This window comes from Onychomys torridus, chromosome 2 (genome assembly GCF_903995425.1).
Source record: "Onychomys torridus chromosome 2, mOncTor1.1, whole genome shotgun sequence".
NCBI classification, from domain to species: Eukaryota; Metazoa; Chordata; class Mammalia; order Rodentia; family Cricetidae; genus Onychomys; species Onychomys torridus.
In genome coordinates, this window is record NC_050444.1 from 161,315,370 (window position 1) to 161,332,009 (window position 16,640).

The window sequence follows — 16,640 nt, forward strand, 5'->3', positions numbered from 1 at the left end:
CCCTAAATTTCAGGAGGTCTTATTTCCAACTTCTGTCATAAAGATGTCTTACCAGTAATCCAGAGTAGTTTCACCTCTGGCTCATTCAATCCAATCAGCATAATACTGTCAACATCATTGCCCTGTGGGATGTATTGTAGAAGGGAATGATAATCAAGATGTCCTCCTGGGAATGAAACTGTGCCACAGCACAGGAGAGTTGACTACCCTGAAGGTAGGACCACACATGTGTATTACTGCCCTTGCTAGGTGAAAGTGAACTACTTTTGGAAGGTCTTGTGCACAAGTCTGGAGAAAAAGGCATTTGCCAGGTTGACAGCTATATACCACGTACCAGTTGTGTGCATTTGCATTTGCTTAAACAAGAAAAAGTACATCTGGTACGGCAGCTACAGCTGGAGTCACCACTTGGTCCAGTTAATGATGAGCACTGTTATTCTCTAAGACCCATACGTGGTTTTGCATAGGCTATGAGTCCTTTGTTGAGTTGAATGGGGACCTGGGTGGGGAGACCATCACACTCGACATCTCTCACACCCTTGACAGGGGTGCTCATCTCTGAAATCCCTCTAAGAGACATGGCATTGCTTCCAATGTGTGATCTCCCTGGGTGACACATTTCTAATGAATTCTATTTGACTCAGGTCACTGTAGCAGGCCTTGCTCCACAGGTCAGAGAACCAATGTGATGATTATGCCAGCTGCCATACTTTCTGTTCCAATTACATTCTGGGGTTGGAAAAAATAACCACAGGATATGTTCAGGGACCCACTGCACCCTCTTGAGTTGGATCTAAACTGAAAATCCACGGCTCACAGGACCTCCATCAGCCCCTGTGGGAAGGACCACAATGGCGATGCCAGTCTCCTGGATTCAAGTCAGCTCAGAGGCAACATCCACTAGTCCCGGGGTACTCTGACTAGTTCCTTTTCTCCAGTGCACAGTCATCCTGGTCAGAGACCTTAAGGCCTTTGGGGAGGCCTGGCTGAAAGACTAACAGTATCCATTTTCCTAAGTGATACCGGGTGTACTCAGGTAGGCCTGGCCTCCCTGTCATTGCGTTCTGGGCCTGAAAACTGGCTCAGGTTGGGAACTAGTCAAGGAGCCATGCTTCTGTTTTTATGATCTGAGTGGACTTCAGCTCACTCTCCCTGGAGGCTTTTTGCTTGTACGGTCAAGAAGGCAGCAGGCTTCCCATCTATTTCACTTCTAGGAACATGGTGATTAACTCCCCGGCCCCATAGGTCTGCACGAGCCAGACAGCTGTGATTGCTGCTCTGTGCTGCCTCCCATTACAGTAATTACTAATTACACCCACCTTGCCTTTGGAGGTTGAGAGCCACCACTCAGCCTCCTTCTCCCCATCCAATTACTCCACTGATCTCAGAGTTCTCAGGGCTCCACAGAAGGTCTGAAAAGAGCAATCAGCACTTCAGGAGTGGTAGATCTCTCTTTCCCAGAGAACTGGTGGGAAGTTCATCTTTTGGACAGTAGGGGTGGTGAGGTTTTAAATGGAAGATCTGTCTCTCTGGAATGCCAATTTTTCCAGCCACCAACTCTTTCCTCCATTAAACCCAGGGAGATTTGGCATCTCCTGTTCCAACAATGTGCCAGCTTTTCATGTTTCAGCCAGCCAATCAACCTGCTAACACCCTTCATAACTCTTGGAATTGCAATATTAAATGAAGAATCTCAACCTCAATAAATTCAGCAGACCCAACTTTGTGTCTCCTTGCCACTATGACCCCAGACCCACAAGTCCACCCCCACAGGCTTGTCGGTTCTTCCTAGTGAATTAGGAGGCATGCAAGTCGTTTTGGAGGGCAGCTCACTTTGCTATTACCCAAAGGGCAAGAGCCTTTGCTCCTTAGGGATGGGGTGACAAGTAGGAGGCACAGATGCTCACAATACAGGGGTGCCATGATATTTATTTTCCTTGTGAACTTGATGGGATTTAGACTCGTCTAGAAGACACTCCTCTGGATGTGTCTATGAAGGTGTTTCAAGAGAAGTGGGGGGGAGGGGGACGACCCACCTTGAATGTGAATGGCAAGGTCAGGATGGTCCTGGGCTGAATAAATAAGATCAAGCAAGCTGAGTCCTAGCACTCATCTCGCCCTGTTTTCTGGCTGTGGACACCATAAGACCAGACACCTCAAGCTTCTGAGCCACGCCTTCCCCAAGATGATGAAATAACCCTTTCGTTAAGTTGTTTTGGTCAGGTATGTTGTCATAGCAACAAGAAAAGTAGTTTTTAAAGTTACAATCAAGGTGGCCCCAAAACATAGCAGCAACAGTTGGCCCCACACAGCTAACCTGGTAAGCAGTGTTCACCGTGAGGGACAGAGTGGAGACCTTGTCACAGGCAGGGCCTTCCAACCCTGAGTCACTAAAGTTCCACTCCGCGGGCCTTTTGTGAGTGTGGAAGTCACATTCCAGTCCCCTCCACGTTCAGCCTTGGTCACCCAGAGCTCCGCCTCTTCCCCTAGGTGTTCCACAGGGAAGCAGAGGCTCCCAGACCCCTTCCATCTGCGGCCAGCAACTGCATGCTGAAGGGCGAAGCTTGGGTTAAGGTCTAGTCCAGAATTTGTTGACAAATCATTCTCTCATTCCCTGACGCCCAGGCCCGCCATGACCCCCGGCACCAGCATTGCACAAGGCCTGGGCCTCCCCAGCAGGCAGAGCTGGGCTGTGCCTTGGCGGCTTCTCTTGCCTAACTCTTCAGGGAGACCGGGAGAGCATAAGCCGATGTGGTTTGCCTCATGATCCTCAGACTCATTCTTTTTAATGTTAGGCAATGAACAGAACTTTTACAAGGCTAAATACGAAGACGCTGCCCAGAGGCTCTGCAGGGTGGCACCAAGCTGGAGGCCCTGACTGGTGTGCAATCCTCTTCCGCCAGAATATGGCGTCACCCTCACCTTCAAAGTGCAAATGGTACACTGACTCAAACCTTACCCTCATGAGGAGTCACAGGTTCTCTTTTGAATCCCGTTCTCCCCTTAAGTACGTCTTAAAAGGTAACTACGGTAAACTGACAACATATTTCTGCTTTAGAATATTCCAACATGTACATATGCAGTGCTCACGTATGTGCATGTGTTGATCCTTGAAACTGCTGAAGGAATGTGGGGACTTAGTCATTATATTCTCCTTTCAACTGATATATGGTTGGGTTTGGTTTTTTTTTTGCAACAACAAAAAATTCATTTAAAAAATTAAAAGGGGCTGTCAAGATGTGTCAGCAGACTAATGCTAGCTATACAAGCTTGACAGCCTGAATTTGATCCCCAGTACCTACTTAATGTAGAGAGAATGGATTCCACAAAGTTGTCCTCTGAACACACACACACACACACACACACACACACACACACTAGTAAACATTTTCAAAGTTCACACAAACTTGTTGAAGGAACCTGGAAGGTAGCAGAGTGAGACACTGTGAGGGTGACTGAAATCTGGACTGGAGTTTCAACTTCGACATTCAATGGCAAATAGACCTCACCTATGTAACCTGCCAGCTGGGGCAAAGAGGGAGAACCCACGGTCCAGGGCTGCCGGGAAGTGCAGACAAGTTAATGCGTCAAAGGCTGGGAGCAGATCACTGGCACATTCCTCAAGCCACTGCCCCCCAGGAGTGGGAGGGCAGGAGTGGGATGAGGGCTCCGATCTGAGCCCTTACAGCGCAGGCATCTCTTGGCTTGTCTGTGGAGAGGATGCCATTTGGGGGAAGGTGAGCAGAGCACGGAACGCCTCAGATGACAGCCATTTGCTCTACTCCCACTGACCTGGTTTGCAGTGAAGGCAGGGCCTATGCGCTTACACCTAGACAGCCGGAGGCATACCTGCCTCGAGCTGTGCACCCAAAACAAGGAGATGAATCAATTCACACATACCAGCCACACCCTCTGTCTGAAAGGGGCTGGTGTGAAATTCCTAGATGAAACTGGAACATGGTGAGAAGCAAAGGCTTTGCTAAAGTGAAGACCCATCTGCCTGGAAGCTTCATCCACCCAGGAGAAGATGGCAGGTTCAAGAAGGGAGCAGCAACTTCCCCATGAGCAGAGCAGTGCCTCCCGGGAGCAAGGAGAATCCAACATCTATGCTGATTCCAAGGGGGCCAGTCTGAAGCAGTAGTCTCGAGGGGCTCACTGAAGGGCATGTCCACCCTTGCTGCCACCACTCACTCAGCCTCATGTACCCCAAGTGACTCACCCAGGGCCCCAGGCAAGACTAGTCCTTCCTAAGGCTGACAGCTGTGGCTTCTCCCCAGGGCTTGATTGGGCTAATCTGAGTGGGATCTAGACTAAGTAAGAAAGAGTTACAACGTTTTTGGATTCAGCAGCTCCACACCTCCCATCCAGATAACCTCCATCTCTTAGAAAAAAAGTAGATGCAGAAAGAGGAGGCGAAGAAATTATCTAATCCAGTTCATCACTTTGCAGCTGCCTGGCCTATGACCTCAGTGCCGGGGACACTAACCAACAACAGCCAGGACAGGACTTGGAACTTGGTCCACAGCACTTTGGGTAAGTCACCCAACCTCTCTGGGCTTCCACTGGGAAAGGGCTGGTCTAGCTAGATATTCTCTGAGTGATGTAGTGCTTTCCTGACTTCATGATTCCTTCTGTCTGTACCACTAATGTTAGTCTAGTGATTGCTACCTCCTAGAGATGGAAGTTAGGAAGGCAGTACTACTCTCCTAACAGCTAACAATTGTAAGAAAGCCAGCTCACTCCAGGTCATCCTCCCTCAGTGTACACACACACACACACACACACACACACACACACACACACACACACGCTTCTTCAAGGACACCAAGCCTTCATCATGGGGGACAGTGCTGTTACCATAAACACCTGTTAAAACTCAGCTCATGAGCAGTTTCTGATGCCACTAACTGGAGTATTTAATTAAATATTACTCACTCAGGAAGCAGCCTCTGCCAGCTCACCACCACACTGTACGGTTTTCTTTCAGAGAAAAAGAGAGAGGAAGAGAGAGGAGCCTGAGCCCTGCTCAGCTGGCACTTGCAGGGGCTTCCCTGGAAGGGTGCCGGCTAACGCTCTAGCAATACCCCACTTACCAGAACCATACAAGCAAGGGGAGTCACACTCCACAGCCTTCCAGAGCCAATGGCCAGCCCCACTTGTTACCCCAGATGGTGCACGCATAAACACACACGCACACACACACGCAGATGTACAGACACATGCTCATGCCACAGAAATATGTTCACAGACATGCAAGAGTACTTGGAAAACACACTCACAGGGATAAACGTATACAAACGCACGAGGACACACGCCCCTACTCAAAAGCACACACAACTTCCTGGCCGACCAGCATCTTGACAGGCACCATTTGGCGAATATTCAGAGCCTTTGCTCTCGGTAAACTTGGAAATTAACGTGTCTTTACACACTCGGCAGGCGCGGGGCAATCCATCCCGCTGCTCCACCAGCCGACTCCGGCTGCTCTTGTTTCTCTGGTTTCCATCGATTTCCTGACATAACCTCGGTTGCCGGGAGAAGCATCAGCGGCTCCGGGGTGGCTGGCGCCGCGCGCAGTGTCGTTAGGCTGTCTCCCATAGAGAGGCGCTACCGGGCCGGATCGGGAGGGGGACGGGATCGGGAGGGGGACCGGGACAGTAGTGAGCGCTACAAATAAGAGCCCGGACTGGCGGGAAAAGCGAAACTGACTTAACTCAGCAGGGTCGTAATGCTCGGTGCAGAAGGGATCCACTCTACTTTGGCGACGCGAGTCAGCTTCGAGAACAGAACCCTAGGGCACCCCGACACTACCGCGCTCCCCAGGCTTCTTTCCGTTCTGCAGCCGCCGAAGCTCATCCCATGGCGCGACAGTCCCGGCTCCACTGAGGCCCCCGCCCAGTGCCACCCCCGCAGGTGGGACCTTAGAGCCTCCCGGAGACGCCCTCGGCAGCACAGGCGGCAGCGCGCTGGGCGGCGCCCGGCCCCTCTCCAGGGACCCACAGCGAGCGGGGATCCTGGGCCAGCGCTTCACGCCGGGTGCCCACGCTCTGGCCCGCGCCCACCCTCCCAGTTCCCACAGCGCGACGGTCTCCACGTCGCCCCCTCCCCGGGTCCCAGAGGCCGACCGCGCGCCCACCCACCGGGTCTTCGGAGTCCCGCGCCGCCTACGGTGCAGAGAGGCCGCAGCCCCTGGAGCTCTGGAGGCTCGCGGTGCCCCGGGCCGCGCCCGCCGCAGACAGCGAAGTCGCTTCCTTCCCGCGGCCCCGGCGCCAGCGCCTGGAGCTGGTTCCTGCAGCAAGCGCGCGGGCCGCTCGAGCGCGACTCGTGCGCTGCGAAGAAAAACCAACCGACCGCTCTAAAGTGGGGGGGGGGGGGGGGAGGGAAAGGGGGACGCGCCGTGGGCGGGGTTTGTACGCCCCACCCCGCCTTCATCTGCCCTGACACGCCCCTTGCCCAGTGCCTTACACCACGCCGGGCCTCGGGTCACGCCCTTTATCCCCGCCCTCCCCTCTTCGGCCAGCCCCTCCCAAGCCCCTCCCCTCCCCGCTTTTCCACCGTGCCCCGCCCTGTGCCCCGCCCCTTCTCCCCGCCACGCCCCTCTACTCTCCCGGCCAAGTCTTGAGTTTCCCAGCGCTGAGCGCTACGAGGCGCCCGAGAGCGCACAGGGTGCAGAGGTGGGGCGGGATAGCGGGCGAGCGAGCTCTGCAGCCTCAGCCACCGCCCTCTTGCGGAGGCTCCCTGGGGGCCGCCGAGGCTGCAGCCAGGCATCTCTCTGCTCTGGCGTAGGCGGCGGCAACTGCTTCGATCCCTCTGGAGGAGTTTTTGGGAAAGGCTGGGCCTGAAGCCGGGATTGTAATAATGGAAAGCCTGCCGAGAGCTGCAGTGGTGCCAGGCCCTGCACGGGGGAGTTGAGGTTCATTCATGGGGTGGGGGGTTACGTTTGGCAGGGTGAGGTTATAGCAATAATCACAGGAGCAAAACCTTGCTTAACTCATTTGAAACTCCGCGTTTTAAGGTTCTGTAATGCCTACATGCAAAGGAGCGGTATATGAGTCAATTCGTAAACCGACTGGACTATCCTCACTGTTTCTGCGCCCATGGGACCAAGCAGGCATCTCAGGACTTCGAGACCCTGAGGGGCTGGTTACATAGGCATCCACAGTATCTAGACAGTCCCGAGTCTCCTTCTTTAAGGACCTCACATAAACAGTGCTCTGTTACAAGCTCTAGTCTGGAAGGAATCTTCCTTTCCCTCACCGAGCACAAGAGAGTAGTCACAGGTGATTGGGGGATTTCACATTCCTGTCTTAACGAAATCCCCCTAAGGTTTTCCCACTCTTCACCATGGGTGGGAAGGGAATGCCAGAGAAGATCTATAAATACTGTGGCCACTGTCATTTAATTACTCACTGTAAAGATGCAACCTGAAGGGCCAGAGGTGCTGTGAAGATTCCAACATCACTGTGTTGCAGATAAGTTTAGTTTTGTTTGAAAACACAGATGCCTCCACCTGCTATGAACAAGGTGGGCCTGAATGAGAAATGAGGCCTCAAGTGCACGGCTATATAGATGGGCAGCCTGGTCGGTGGCTTGGGGGTGCTTCCTACTTGGTGGACCATCATGACTGACTCCCTCTTGTTGGCTCCACTCCCTCTGCAGTTTGAAAACATGTGGCATTCTGGAGTGATCACAGCAGCCACTGACCGACTCCAACTTAGGAGGACAGCCATGCTCGGTGTGCAGTGCAGAAGGTGTGTGTTCCTTATCAGGTGTGGCTGTCTCATAGGGCTGGTACACCATACACCAGGGGCAAAGAGTATTGTTCCAGGCTTTGTCTTTTGCCTGGGGGACAGCTTCCAAGACATAGGGGGGCACATTTCAAATGATTAGAATGACAGCTGTTCCTTTGGGGTCCTCAGCTTTGGTGACCCCCAAAAAAGGCAGTTCTCAAAAGCCGTGAACTCCTATTTGTCAGCACTTATCTCAAACTCTTGAGTTCTGGTCTTGTTGGGTAACTAGATACTGACAGTCTTCCCCACCCCTGGGATACTGGGAAGGTAGGCTAGATACCAGATGGTTAGTCATATAGCAGTGACCTCTGTGATTCAGATCAAGCACTATTAAAGAACCCTCAAGGCCAGATTGTGAGTGAAAGGCGTAATAATATTGTTTGCTGAAAAGTCATAGTCTTGCAACAGTGTAACACCAGCTGAGAAACACCATTGGAAGGTCAGCTGATAAGTGCTTGAAGCCTGAGTCAGGCCTGTGATCCACAGGGGAGGAGGCGGCTCCAGACTCCCAGTTCTGCCCAAGCCTCCTCTGTTCCCCTCCCACATCTTCTGTATCACGTATGCTGTTGGTATAGTTTGATCACTTCTCTAATCTTGAGAAAATGATAAGAAGGGATCACTAGGGAACAAGCCTGTGTGGTGATATATTGTGTCTCCCAATATATTGTACACCCTAATAAACTTATCTGAGGATCAAAGAACAGAACAGCCACTAGATTAGATATAGAGGCCAGACAGTGGTGGCACACACTATTAATCCTGGCATTCCAGAGGCAGAGATCCATCTGGATCTCTGTGAGTTCAAGGCCACACTGGAAACAGAGCCAGGCAGTGGTGGCTCACACCTTTAATCCCATGACTTGAGATTTCACGTCTTTGTTTGGGAAAGACACACACCTTTAATCCCAGGAAGTGATGGCAGGACACAGAAAGGTATATAAGGTGTGAGGAAACAGGAACTTGCTTTCTTAAGGCATGAGGATCAGGAACTAGAGGTTTTTAAGCAATTCAGCGGAGATCCATTCCAGTGAGGACTCAGAGGCTGCTCCTATTCCGAAGAATCTCAGAGAAGACAGGAGCCTGTAGCCTTTTAAGAACAGCAGAAGGGTAAACTCCAACTCTGTGTTTCGTTCATTGTGTGTCGTTATCAAGATACTTAACCTGCAAGGATTGTTAGTTTTGAGGTTTGTGTGCACGCTGGTGTATGTAAATGTGGGCATGAGTGTACTGCAGTATGCATGTAGAGGTCAGTACCACCTCAGGCACTGGTCCTCACCTTCCACCTCGTTTGAGACGAGGGTCTCTTACTTGCTACTGCATACATTAGGCTAGCTGGTCTTGGATATTATCAAACTTGGGGATTACAACTTGTGATTCAAGTCAGGCTGGGCCACCCGTCCTCAATAAGCCAATTAATAGAGCCAAATTAAAAATGGAAAGCAGAAAAAGAAGATATATTCATATGATTGCACTGGGAAGAAGGACAGAGAGGATCTAAGAAATCCCACAAGTTCATTTTTGGGGTTCTGAGGTGGGCTAGAAGCCAAGGATATGCACACCTAAGCAGTCCCTGTCAAAGCATGGCTCCATCCACCACCTTGTTGGGGCTTCTGTCACATCCTGTGGGAGGTCTGATGAGTTCTTAGAACTGTGTGAAAGCTCTCTGGGAGACACGTTCCCCCGACTGGCATCCTTTCCTTCTACCAGCGTGAGATTCCTGGGGACAAACATACCCATTTCTCTGGGCTCCACTGTTGTTCAATAGTCTGACATGTGTCTCTTTAGAAGACATTTCTGTCTTCATTTCTGCCAGGCCCATTGCCAGAGCCTCTGGGGATTCTCCGGTCTCCACCTCACATCTTGAAGTATGAGTGTCGAAATGAGATTATAGGTGATCACCACCACAGCCTGCTTTACATGGTCACTGGGGACCTTAACTCAGATCCTCACAGTTGTGGGGTGTGCTTTACCCAGCCCAAGAGATTCAGCTTTGATATCCACAGAACTGCTCCAGTGTTTTCCAGGGTTCAGAGAGGCACCTTCGCATAGGTGGGTGTTCATTTAACAAATATGAGTGCAGGGCACTGTGTTAAGATGAAATCAGAAAGCTTTGAAGAGTTTAAAGATTCCACGGGATTTGTGAGAGCAATCCATGACACAGAAGTGAGGCAAGAGCTACCAGAACAGAACAAACACTGGGCATATTAATAAATGTAGGCCGCTGGGCCCCATAGCCTACCATTTCTCTCACAAAGTAAACCTAGACTGGTTCTTTCACAGATTTTGATCTTATAACTTTCATGAATTAGTGTGTTCATTCTTCCTACATTTGTCCGTGTCCGTGTCCGTGTCCGTGTCCGTGTCCGTGTCCGTGTGTGTGTGTGTGTGTGTGTGTGTGTGTGTGTGTGTGTGTAGTGCTGGTTGAGGATCACATGTTATTGAACAGTGACACCTGCTGGCCAAATGTGAGATTGCAGGATAGCTCTATCAAACATTCAGAGAAAAGTTTCAGTAACTTTATACCAGGCTTTGGATGGTACCCAGGCTTGAAGAGTTCCTAAGACTCTGAGAAGGCATTAACAAAGAAATGGTCATTCTGTGGGACACAGCTCAATTGGTAGAATGCTTAGCATCACATAAACCTGGCCTTGGGAGATAGAGGCAGGAAGATCTAAAATTCAAGGTCAGAATCCCTTACACAGTGAGTTTAAGGCCAGCTTGGGCTACGTGGGATCCCAAAGAGATGGGGGATAGAGGGAGAGAAGGGATCTTGGGACAACAGTTATTACAATGTTTATTTTTAAAGATGTATTCATTTTTATTTTGTATCAATGAGTGTTTTGCCTACATGTACACAAGCATACTTTGAGTGCCTGGTACTGCTGGAGGCCTGAAGAGGGTGCCAGATGCCCTGGAACCGGGAGTTTTGGATGTGAGCTGTCATGTGGGTGCTGAGACTGGAACCCACATTCTCTTAACCCACCTGCTCTTAACCACTGAGCCACCTCTCCAGCCCCTACCACAATGTTCTAAAACTTCTTCCAGTAAAATAATACCAAGTCGGCTGGGATGCCGGTGCCTGTCAACTTTTCACTAGTAATTTTTACCAGTCCTTCAGGGTATTTTTCCCATAGGACATTTTTACTAGAACAGTAAAAACTTTATTAAAACAGTGTAAGTGAACGCTTCCTTGAAGTATTTCTTCCTTTGGTCCCTCAGTATCTATTTTTAAATTAAATGTTGAGGGTCTTAATGAACACATACTGTGCTCTTCTTCTTTTTCCTTTTCTTACTTTCTATTTCCTTTTTGATCCTCTAGTTCAGTGGTGCTGCGTGCTGGAATGTGGACTGATCTCGTTGGCTTGCTCTTACACAGGGCTTGTGCAGGTAACAGTAGCTGCAGCAAGATCTGGAGCACAACATCCGTGCATGCCCTGAAGACAGCATTTCACAGCGCTCCTCCACATTCTCTGGCTCTTCATCTTTCTGTTCCCCCTTCAGGGATGGCCCGTGACCCTCGGGCAGTGTGTATAGGGAGAGGTTAATGTAGATGTCCCATTTAGGGATGAGCATTCAACAGCCATTTGTTCTCAGCACTTTGGCTAGTTCTGAGTCTCTGCATTAACTACTACTCAGAACAGAAAGGAGATCTCTGGCCAAGGCTGGGAGCAGCAGTCTATAAGTATAAGCACAGATGTTTAGAAGGTGCTCTGACGACATGAACATTTAGTAAAACAACAGTAGTATCCTCTCTCCCGGCCCCAGGGCCCATGACCTCCCAAGCTATGGGCTTTGAACAGGTTTACAGTAACAGAAATGAATTCCCTCTGGAGGAAAGCAGCTGGTTACTCCTATGATCTTTGCATCTTACCTGCCAGGCCGGCATTGCAGCATTCAGGATCCAGCACACTGGGGACTAATGCTTTTTCCCCTCAGCCCCTGTACAGAACCTTCCTTTGCTGTTCTGCACAATGGCAAATGGTAAACAAAACAGAGCAAGTCCTGGCTTTAGAGACTTTCCATGTAAATGGGAAAGGCTGGGATGGGATCATTCAAGGCTGGGAGATGGATCATTTGGTAAAATGAAGACCTGATAAGAATGTGGCCATGGTAGCACACCTATAACCCCAGTGCTGGAGAGGCAGAGACAGGAGGATCCTGTGGCTCACTGCCAGCCAGTCTAGTCCATCAGTGAGAGACCCTGTCTCAAAAGGAGACAGTGAGTGATTTAAAATGACATAGTGTTGACTTCTGGCCTCTACACACAAGCTACACACACCTGAACACACACACACACACACACACACACATACACACACACGCACGCACACACGCACACGCACATATACACATACACAGAACAAGTGGCATCGCTTAGACAGTAGCAGAGAGAATGAAGAATCACTTCATGGGACTGGAGAAATAGTTGAGTGGAAGACTCAGCTTTGGTTCCCAGCACCCAAGTGTGGCTCATAACTATCCATAATCCTAGTTTCAGGGGACTGATGCCTTATTCCGACCTCTGAAAGCACCAGGATCAAACATCATGTCCAGACATTCAGGCAACACACACACACACACACACACACACACACACACACACACAAATAAATCTTTTTTTTCCTTAAGCCATTTTTTAAAAAAGACTATTTTAGGTGTATTTGTTCAATGGTTGTTTTTCTTTTACTTAGAAGCTTGGGGGAAAGAATGCACCTATTCAGGACTCCGGCTCAGAATTTTAGTATATCAGTGGTTCTCATCCTGTGGTTTGTTACCCCTTTGGGGGTCAAAAGGTCCTTTCACAGTGGTTCCTTAAGACCATTAGAAAACATAGATATTTACATTACAATTCGTAACAGTAGCAAAATTACAGTTATGAAGTAGCAATGAAAATAATTTTATGGTTAGGGTCACCACAACATGAAGAACTGTATTAGGAAGGTTGAGAACCACTGCTCTTTAGAAAGAATCTAGAAAAGATACTCTGTTGTCCCCAAATGACAAGACACCTCCAGCAGCTAGGGACTCAGTCTCCTCTCCAGTCCTCACCACAGAGCTTGCTGTGTTTGGTGGATATCTTGATCATGAGTCCAGACCCACAGATCTGGACCCTCTGCTCCATCTTCACACCTAGCAAGACACAGTTGCCCCATCCGTTCAGCATTAGCATTTATTAGACATGAGCCATGTACCTTGCTGCATGCTGGGAGCGTGTTAGTGTTGATCCCACAGGATAGAGTAAGAGGAAAAGGATGGAGCATGAGACTGAGTCAGATGCCTGTTCTGCCTCACACCGAGAGCTCGGAGCATTGGTCCTGTCACCCTCTGCACACAGCCTAGAACATTCTAGAGTGTTCCTTGAAGATGTCCTGAATCTTTTCAGAGAAGATCAGGATGGAAGAAGAATAATTAAAATGTCCAGATTCGGGCTGAAGAGATGGCTCAGCAGTTAAGAACATTGGCCTCTCTTTCAGAGGACCTGGGTTCAATTCCCAGCACCTACATGGCAGCTCACACCTGTCTGTAACTCCGGTTCCAAGGGATCTCACACCCTCACACCACATAAAATAAAATTAAATCAATTATTAGAAAAATAAAATAAAATGTCCAGATTCATCAGACAAACACATATCTCTCTCAAGCTACATCTGTTATGTGCTTACCAACTCCATGAATTGCAGGTATCACATGCCTCCTCCCACACGGCCCTCCTAGGAAGTACATTCTATGATTCTCTCCATTTTGTCATGGAGATGCTGAGACACAAAATCGTTGAGTCCAGTGCCCAGAGGCATCCATCCCATAACTGGCAGAGTCAGGATTTGAACTCAGAGCTCCTGCAAAGCTAAAGCCAGGCTGAGCATGAACCCAGGGCAAGACATCAGCCAGAGAGTGACTCTGTGCTCAAGGAAAGGCCAACAGAATACTGGAGAGAAGGATGAGACACTACAGCCCCTTAGCAGGCCCAGCCCCACGTTCCATTCACTTTACCCCACCACCCCAACATTATCTACCTGTCACCTTTGCTGTCTCCTCCCTGTTCCATACTGTACTGGAGTGAAGAGTGTAGCCCCACAGTCCATGTCCACCCAAACCCTGTGAATACAGTCATACTTAGTCATTGGATCTTGGGTTAAGGATGTAGCTCAGGTGGCAGAGAGCTTGCCTAGCATGCATGGAGCCCTGAGTTCAATCCCCAGCATGACATAAAATTCAGTTTGGCAGTATATGCCTGTAATCCAAGCATGCATGTGGAGGAAGAGGCAGGAGGATCAGAAGTTCAAGGTCATCCTCGGCTACATAGCAAGTTGGAGACCAACCTGAGAGACCAAGGGGTGGAGAAAGAGAGACAGAGACAGACCAACACAGAGAGAGATCTTTGAAGATCTAAAATGACATCATACTGGACTCATGTGGGATTTTATCCAATGATGAATGACCTCAGAAGAGAATGACACAGACCCACAGACCAGAAAATTCAAAGAGAGAGAGAGAGAGAGAGAGAGAGAGAGAGAGAGAGAGAGAGAACACACAAGCGAGCCCCAGGCATGGTAGCACTCCATTGTAATTCCAGCACTCAAAAGCTGAGGCAGGAGTATGGGGCCAGCCTGAGCTACTCAGAGAACCTGTTAAACAACTAAAAAATCAAATCAACTGAGCAGAAAACAGGCAGATTAAGTCAAGAGGGCACACATCAATAAAACCAAAACTGTCGATATTCAGGGGTTGGGAGAGGTAAGAAATGAGTATTTCCTCAAGCCTAAGACACCTTCACCTTGACTTTGGCCCTGACAGGAAACTAATATGCACACCCCCCTCACCCCTCCGCTGCCTGTCGCCTGGCCCTCCATCCTCTTCCCTGTGGGAACTCAGCCCTTCCAATCAGCGTCCCACTCAACAACAGAAATGGTCTCTGCAATGCAAACTCCCACTGTCCCACTCTGTTATTAAAACAGCCCAAAGGTAGTCAGGATGGCTCAGTAGGTAAAGGGCTTGCTGCCAAGCCTGAGGCCTGGGTTTAATCCCCAGAATTCACATGGTGGAAGGAGAGACCAGATTCCCTTAGTTTGCCCTCCATATTCATTGAACAGGACACATGAGTGTGTGGGCATGTACGTACACACTCCACAAAAACACCACAGTCAATCAATATTTTTAAAACAGAGTTCCAAGATCTGACCACATCTACAAGGCCGTCGATGGCCTGCCTTCTGCCCCCCCCCCCCCCCACCCCTGCCCCCGCTCTCCCTCTCCCTCCTGACACCCTCTTCCACCTCTCCTAGCCCCCCTCCACTTTCCTCCACCCTCTCTCTCCACCTCCTGCTTCCTCCCACCATGACTGCCACAGACACTCTCCTCCTCCCCTGCTCTGCTCTGGCCCCCAGCTCCCATCTGCCCTTCTTGGCTTGTTCATGCCTGATTACATGCTCTCCCACCTGACCCTCCCTCACAACACCTGTCAGAGAGGCAGTCTCTACAGTTGGTCTGAATCTCTGATGAATCCCAACCTCATACTCTTATATTACATGAGGGGCTATGTTGCATTCCCACAAATCCCCAAGGCTCACCCGGGTCCAAGCTTGACTCATGGTATCTCTCAGTCATTGCCATGAAACAACCCCCCCAAACCCAGCGGGTTTAAAAAGCAATCATTTCTATTCTGTCACATGTGTTGAGCGGCTGGGGATGAGCTGGTTCTCCTGGCCTTGGGTTCCAGGGTTGTCTGATCCTGACTCACAGATGAGCAACCCAGTGTGTGCAACCCGGGACCTGTGCTGAAAGGGCAGCGGAAACTCTGTAGAAGACCTTGGAGGAAAACCTGTAGTTTGTATGCCTTTTAAGTCTCTCATACACTCCAGAAGAGAAGGAAGTCACAAGGGTGGAGGAAGGTGCTCCAGTGGGTAGGATTGAGTGACTATTTCCTTAACAATCTCAGTCCCCACTGTCCTCAAATAGTATTTGATGAATTAAGGAAGACATTAAATCCAATAAGCTTAGTCACATAAAGGGGTAGCACAGTGAAGAATGAAAAGGAGGAGCCGGTCATGTGACATGCTCTGTGCCCAGTATTCTTGAGGTGGCTTCTGGGCTGTGGCATGCAGAAAGCCTTGGGTTCAGTCCCCAAGTTCTGTCAATTTTTTTTTTTCAAGACAGGGTTTCTCTGTGTTTCCTGGATCTCACTCTGTAGCCCAGACTGGCCTCGAACTCACAGAGATCCACCTGCCTCTGCCTCCCGAGTGCTGGGATTAAAGGCGCCTGTTGAATAAATGAATTTTTAATTTTTGGTTGTGAGCCTAGCCTTTAACGGCTGAGCTATCCCTCCAGCCTGATAAATGAATTTTTAAAGAAAAACCTTGTTTAAAGTGCCAGCCATAGCTGCCTGACAATCCCAGCCCTTCGGAAGCAGAGGCAGGAGGATCAGCAGTTCAAGGCCAGCCTTCAATAAATGAGGCTCTGCCTCAAACAAAACAAAAGAAAACCTCACCTCGTTAGTCCTCACAGAAGCCTTCCGGGGTAGACGAGGAAATATGAGGCACAAATGAAATGAATGGTTTGTTCAGGACAGTGTAGCCACTGGCTCAGTTACTTACAAACTTATAGCTTGGATTTGAACCCAGCAACCTAGCTTCAAAATCAGCACAGGCACTGGTAACTCTTCTTATGACTATGACTAAAATCCCTCCCAGAAGCAATGTGTGGGAGGAAAGGTTGGTGTGGGCTCAGTTTCAGAGGCTCTCCCCGTGGGGAAGGCATGGTGGGAGGAACAGGTCAGTTCCAGGTTGGCCAGAGCTTGTAAGGAGCGACAAGAAGCAGAGAGCTCAGGCTAGAAGCAGAAGCAGACACCAGCTT

At 49.7% G+C, this 16,640-nt stretch overlaps 1 protein-coding gene across 1 annotated transcript in view; it reads right to left on the reverse strand.

Annotated features, from left to right (window-relative positions):
• Spsb1 (splA/ryanodine receptor domain and SOCS box containing 1) overlaps positions 1-6,355 on the reverse strand; it is a 69,452-nt gene extending 63,097 nt beyond the window's left edge. The window contains exon 1 of the mRNA XM_036177325.1: positions 6,141-6,355. The gene's annotated coding sequence lies outside the window, so the exon portion shown is untranslated. The remainder of the gene's footprint in view (positions 1-6,140) is intronic.
• Positions 6,356-16,640: the final 10,285 nt, after the last annotated feature.